This window comes from Ixodes scapularis, unplaced genomic scaffold (genome assembly GCF_016920785.2).
Source record: "Ixodes scapularis isolate PalLabHiFi unplaced genomic scaffold, ASM1692078v2 PGA_scaffold13__105_contigs__length_92229423, whole genome shotgun sequence".
Taxonomy (NCBI): Eukaryota; Metazoa; Arthropoda; class Arachnida; order Ixodida; family Ixodidae; genus Ixodes; species Ixodes scapularis.
Window position 1 is genome coordinate 86,614,426 of NW_024609839.1, and position 7,190 is coordinate 86,621,615.

Genomic DNA, 7,190 nt, shown 5'->3' on the forward strand with positions numbered 1-7,190 from the left:
TTAAGAAACTCAGGACATAGCGTGTCCCCAGCAGACAAGTACTAGACACCCGAAGAGAGGAACTAAACACCGTGACTGGTTACTCGGCCTTAAAGGGATACTGAACCAAAGAATTTAGTATCCATAATAAGTGGCGCACGTTCTTTCCACGAGCCAGCAGCCACCGGTGTGCGCGAGCACACGCAACAAAAATGGCGTCAAAGACCTCCATTCGCGCTTAAGATGACAGTGAAATGCATGGGCTTAGGGCCAAAGGAGAATAAAGACAGGCTTTTCATCTCTACAAGTGAAAGCTATGTGCTTGTTAAACCAATTCATCGCTTACCTTTTACACCAGACACCACTGCGTAGATGAAAAACTTGTCTTTATACTCCTTTGGCCCGAAGCCCATACATTTCACTGCCATCTTAAGTGCGAATGGAGGTCTTTGACGTCATTTTTGTTGCGCGTGCTCGCGCACACCGGCGGCTGCTGGGTCGTGGAAAGAACGTGCGCCACTTATTATGGACACTAAATTCCTTGGTTCAGTATCCCTTTAAAGTGATCGAATGCTTTACTCGTTACTGCTATTCACAGGGAACGCGTTAACCTCGGCTCAAAAGTAACGCCTTACTTTCTTCGGGGGCCATTGAGCACCCGCTGATATTTTCCAGGGGGTGCTGGGCACTATGCTGAGCCCCCGTGCGTTTGGCTCAAGGCCTACTGAACAATACCTACACGTCTCCGCCCTCTCCTCCGTGTTCCCGTTGTTGCTCAGCTCCGCCAAGCCACGTACTTGGCTAAGGGCAAGCACATGGCTCTGTTTTTATTACGGTTGGTTACCCACCAAATCACGGCACAACCTTCGTCCACGAAATTACAAAAAAAAAACAATTACGAAGTAAGGCAAAGTATCAGTAAACCATGGACGAAACCGCAGCTTCAAAATAAAATGAGGAAAGAAAAAGAAAGAAAAGCCGGTGCCTGCGGTCTGCATAGCACAGTCAGGGAGATCTCCTCTCTTCCCCTGCTTGTTAGTTTTCCTGGGGCCCTCCCATACTATGGTGCCTGGAGCGCGTCTTCGACTGGTGTGTTTAGCGTCCTATCCCGCCCATACATCAAAAGTGGTCCCGATGTGGCAACAAATGACGCGAGTGTCATGCTGTTGCCTGTCGCGATCCTGGCGGTTGGCCGTAGAAATGCTGGCGAAAAGCAGGAGCGAACGCGAGTGTCGCTGTCGTCACGGCGTCCCGTTAGGCGTCCCAACTTCCGGCTGCACTAGCTTCCGTGAACTGTCACAATGGAAAGCGACCCGCAGCAGAACAGGCATCTGCTACATACACCATAACTGTTGGGACGCCACCAGGGTCGCGACCGGCGACAGCATGACACTTTTATGACGTCATCAGGCGGAAATCGAGGGACCACTTTTTTGGCCGCGGTAAACACACCAGTCAAAGACGCGATCCAGGCACCATACCCATACTGCACTCGCGGGTTGGCCATGCGGGTTGGCCATGTTGTTGTTATTTTGGCGGCCTGAGTAACCACGAGGGTCGGGTAATTGTTTCCGTGGGAAGAGCGGAAGCGCGAGGCGGGGATATGGGCTAGCGCGCGAAGAAAGCCCTTTTTGAACGAAGGACCGCTTACAGATGTAGCAAGTTAAGGAAGTAAAGTATCCCAAATCCCAAGGCAAGAGGAGGTCTTAGCAGGCGACACAGGTGGTCAATAGAGAGTTCGCACTGCAGTCTGGGTTGAAGCGCCGCTATAACGGTGGTCGTCGGAGACATCAAAGAATCGCGACATTCTCGCCTGTATTTTTGTGTCTGGTTTTCGAAACACCATTCGGTTCTTGGCGAGCCATCCTGCTATGTTCAGGCGGTCACCCTATTATACACCTAGAATATTTTACCCTTTTTTTCAAAGACGACCGTAAAAACAGAAAACGTGCTGAAATAAAAAAACGGTATCGCCTGTGAAGGTTTACCACCGAAGGACCGCGTCCACCGGTGGTAAACTTCTTTGAAATTTTTCAAGAGTGTATTGCTATAACTTTTCACATAAACGGAGCTGCGCCGAGGAATTTCACAGGAATGCGTTCACGACTAAAATACACCTTCGTTGACAATGTGAGCTTTCTACGCGGGGGCACCCTATTTTCCACTAAATTTTACATCGACAGCGTAGATCGATGCCATCGTATAGCTACTACTATTGGAACATCCTATTTGCGTCGTGACAAGAATTTTGGATGAATGTACGGACACACGGTATAGGTAGTGATAATACAGAAACAGTAAAATCTTGGTAGTGGTGTTTTATTTAATTCTAATTTTTCGCACTCCCCCCTCCCCTTTATTTCAACCGCTTGCCCCCTCCCCCTTCCCACCCCCCCGTAAATTGCACTTCCGGGGTCGCTGGTTCCTTCAAAATTGTTTTTAAAAATAATATTAACCTTTTGCGAGCTCAGACAACTTTTAATTCCCGGCAGCAGACCTTCATCCTGCACTAAGACATCAATTTTCTCCTTGCACACATTCTTGACAAGAATGTTACTCGAGGAGGTGGCGACAAGTTTAAGCATTGTTTCAGGTGCGTGGTCGCTTGGACAACAGTCCAACCTTTCGAAATCGGGCCGCGTAGTGAGTGCCCGGTCCCTGAAAAACAACTATGTTGATCACGTAACCGCAAGAACGGAGCGATGTGCCTGCTATATGCCTCATTAAGACCCAGAAAACAAGCGGAGCGGTTTACTTTAATATTATCCTTCCGGGCATAATTACAATACGGAAGCGCAAGGATAAAACAAAACGCTACCAAATCAACACACCTTAGAAAACCTCGTAACTTGAACTTTCCTTCTCCGGAATCGCCTTAATTCTTTGCTTGTCGGTTTGGGGAAAGAGAATACATGGACCTTCTGTTCTCCGGCATAATTTCTCCGACACTCTGGCACACAACAACACTTATAAGGCATTGATCCTTACATTCACACGCACGAGAATACTAGACATTCTGCTCGCCGACGGACGCAGTGAAAAGCCGGGCGCCTTGCATCCGCATTTCCGACGCCTCTCTATGTTGCCCGATTGCGCACGCACCGAATGCTCGGCTTTTCTTGGCTTGCGAGCCGACGGCCGTCTGAAAAAGTCGAGTCATCACGTCGTCTAATCTTCTTTTTCGTTATTTCTAGTTGTTAGACTCTATAACAGACTTCCACTTCGCCGCTTAAACCGCACGCAATGGAGATGACGGCGCAATAAAAAAAAAAGTTCCTTGTCAGCATCGTCGCAGGTGCTCGGCTGTGAAGACAATCTGCTGGCTCCACGATTTGCCTAGGAAAGTGCACGAGGCTTGTCGGTGTCGGTTGTTTCTGTTTGTCACTCTAGTGGGACTCGGGCGTAACGATGGCGTCCTGCGTGTAGGCCTTGTCTTTTAGGTAGTGTCGGTGCGATCGACTGTCAGAGCCGCAGAACGCGCGAAGGGCCCAAATAGGTTGCGCACCTTCATTGCTAGCGCGGTGCCTTCCATTTATAGGATGCGAAGAAAAAAGCAAAATGACTATGTTCTGATGTTTTCACGCCGGGACACTGATAGCGCAAACACGACAATGGCACTTTTTCAACTTTTTTTTTACTTTGAAAGGGTATCGAGAGGCACCAAGTTTTACCGCTTGGTTTAGTGCCTCTTAGTTATCCCTTTCCACTCATTTGATAACGAACGTGTTATTAATCAATAATATTCTATATATATAACCGGCGATCGCTGGTTGCCGCTAACAGCGTCGCGCTGTGATCGTTTATTACCTCACCGTGTACTATTGCAGACATGACATCATCTTGAGCATGACATTAAGTTTTATGGAATTCCTTCAGTGCCCGGATATATACGCTTAAAGTCGATTCTTTTTTAAACTACTGGGATGAAAAAAGTATTAACAATCTTGGCGGTGCTGTAAAACACTAAGCTAATACGTGATGCAAGATCCCCTCAAGACCCGGCGTCCACTCGTACCACGAATAAAATTGGTGTAATAAAGGTATTGTGAACTTTGAAGGTTGTTGTAACAACCAGTGTTAGAGAAAATACTCGATAAAAATATTTAAGTTACTAAATACCTGCTTTACAAAGTATTTAAAATACTACTCAAATTACTTTTACTCTAAAGTATCTTGAATTATAAATGTAATTAAATTACTTTTGAAGATACTTCCGCATTGCGTAATATAAATCGACGTCAGTGACAAACACAATTACACAGTTGCGCAAATCTGGTTTATCAGAATTGACTATTAACACGCAACAGCACAAAACAAATTAAGAATAAAAAAAACATCGCAAGGTTATTTTATGCTGTCCAAATATAAGGAGCGGGATAAAACCGATACATGTTACAAAACATTTCTGGGACAAAAAATAGTATAAAAAGGGGTCACATCAGCTATAGTGACCTGCTGCGTACCTTAGACGCATCGTTTCACTACAATCCCTGCTCCCTCAAGTTCCGTATACCGATTTCACTATAAACGAACTTGGGATACAAGAATGAGTGAATGGATAACAATCAGAAAGGCGATACACATTGGGGAACACTTCGTTGGCATCTTGAGAGGTCATCCTGCTGCAAGTTCGCTTCTTTTCCTGTTCTCTGCTTATCAACGATCACTTAAAAAAAGGGTCCGCGAAAACAATAAAAGCCAAACTGAAAAAAAAGTGACGTTTTGCCGTCGTGAAGTTAAATATAGAAGCAAAAAAAAAGAAGTTTTCGTTTTGTGTCCACTTCTGATTTTCTTCTATTCCTTATTTCTTGACACTGAAGTCTGCATTGTTGTCGTGGGTCGTTTACCGTTCTGAGTGTGGCAATCTTTACATCCGTAAAACCACCCCTTTTGTTAGAGGATTTTTTTTTTTTGGGGGGGGGGGGAGGGGGGGGGGAGGGGAACTTTAGGAAATTATAGGTGCCTTTGAGAAGGGAGCGGCGGAGAAAAGCTCACCGGGGAAAAGCTACCGGAAAATAGCTCACAGGTGAAAAGCTCACCGCAAAACCGGCAGATGCGGAGAAAAGCCCACCGGCCATTGAGCGGATGCGGAGAAAAGCTCACCAATTTTTAAAATCTTTTCTTAGCTTAGCGGACTGTGCTCCACACGTGGCAATTTAACGCAGTTAGAATTCGTTATCGCATTAAAAATAATTGTCCTTTTTTGTAATACTTTGAAATTCATTATGCATACTTACTAATTCCTCAGAAATTAGTAATCACCCATTCTGTATATTAATGGCGCCACAGGCATAAAAGCAGAACAACGGACACCCATAAAAAAAGACAACAATTTTTTCAAGCTTCACAGTACGCCGTCGGAAGCTTTGCCAGATAGAGAGGTTCCTTTTTTTTATTTTTTGCGAGTTAATATGAATAGCGTTGTGTGAGCCGTTTCAGCTCCGAAGATGCGTGGTGCCTGATAGATAAGTACTTACCTAGGTGTTTGTTGATGTAATCAGTGTCGGCTACGCTGTTTTCTTTCTGTTATTTTCCCAAGTAAAACTTTAGTTGCGAGAACAACTTCGTCCTGTCGTGTTTGTTGTCTCCTCCGTCTTTGTCGTTTGAGCGGCTTCCATCATGTATAACGTTTACCAATTCGCCCAATTCGCTCCTTACAGAAGACTAGTTCTTATATAGGTCACGAGTAAGAATGGTGACAGTGGAGCTCTGAAGGCCATGGGTGGCTCGCCGTAGAAGGGCACTATCACACGTGCATGTCCGTGGTAGAAAGAAACCTCGATATCCTACTGACCGTTCTATCCTGATTTCAAAGGTGAACAAAACCTCCAAAGAGACTTTCGGGCACCGCGTTGTTGCGGATGTTCTTTCGAATATTTGGCGTTTCTTTATTTATTTGTTTTATTTATTTCAAATACTGCCAACCCTTGCGGGTTGTAGCAGGAGTGGATACAGTAATACATAAAAAAAACTACAGGTGACACATGAAATTGCAGTTTACCTTTTAATGTTTTAGGCAGACATTATTCGAACTTTTTCGCGTTCTTCAAGTTTATAAAGTTTTCGGTAAGGCTTTCATTGGAGCAAAACCCCAGAAAACACTTGACCGCAATTAATAATTTGGAAGCAATATACCGAATAAGCTTTATTAAGAAATATTACAAAAAAATTCCTTTTGCAAAGCTGACCAATTTTAATGACAGTAAATTGATATATGTTGCGCATGATCCAACAGGCTCTATATCAAAAAGAAGAAAAAAGAAAAATCGGTAAGCTTTTCTTCGCATACGCTCAATGGCCGGTGAGCTTTTCTGCGCATCCGCCGGTTTTGCGATGAGCTTTTCTCCGGTGAGCTTTTCTCCGGGATTATTGGGAAGGCGAAGGGAAAACATTCATTGTACGAACTTTGCGGTAAAATATGAGTCACAATCGGCGAAAAAGCGATATTTTCGCGAGCTCAATCTAAGTTACCGTAACTTATCTGCGCTAGCAACAGGGTTTGGCTGCTCGAATGTTCGCGTTTGCCTCTGCCACGCCCCGCCACTTCATACCGAAAAACTCGGAAAATGGCGGAATGTCAAAAATGTATTTGAGATAATGAGTACAAGATACTCAGAACTGTAATTAAAAAAAAAAAAAACAAAAAAAAAAAACAAAAAAAAAACAGTATCAAGTACTCTCGATCAAAAGATACTTAAAAAATATTTGAAATAAAATATCTCGAGTAGAGTATTTGAGACAGGCCCAAGTCTGGCAACAAGTAAATGAAGAAATGTATCGCTCATGCAGGCCTCCTAGCATGCATCAGCATTGATGCCAGCGGATGTTGCAGTGTCTCACAAGGGGCTCGATACTAGCACCCGTCGACACCAAGGTGTTTGCCCTTTGGGGTCGGGGGTCACCAAGCGATGACGTCACGCACAGGCCTCGTCTTCTGCGTGGAACATTGGCTCAAGATGCGGGTGCGGATTTACGGGTCAAGCTTTGGGGGGATCAAGGACGGATGTGACGTTACGAGCGAGGCATTGCCCAGGTGTATACATTGTTGACTAAATATGTGCGATTTTATCAAAAGCTTAACATTAATTAAAGTTGAAGGTCGACCTAGTTGGTAGTTGTACATGGTGACGAAGAACAGCGCAAAAGACTGTCTTTTGCGTTGATTTTGATTATCATGTACAACTTCACATTTCTCTCTAAACACTGGTGAA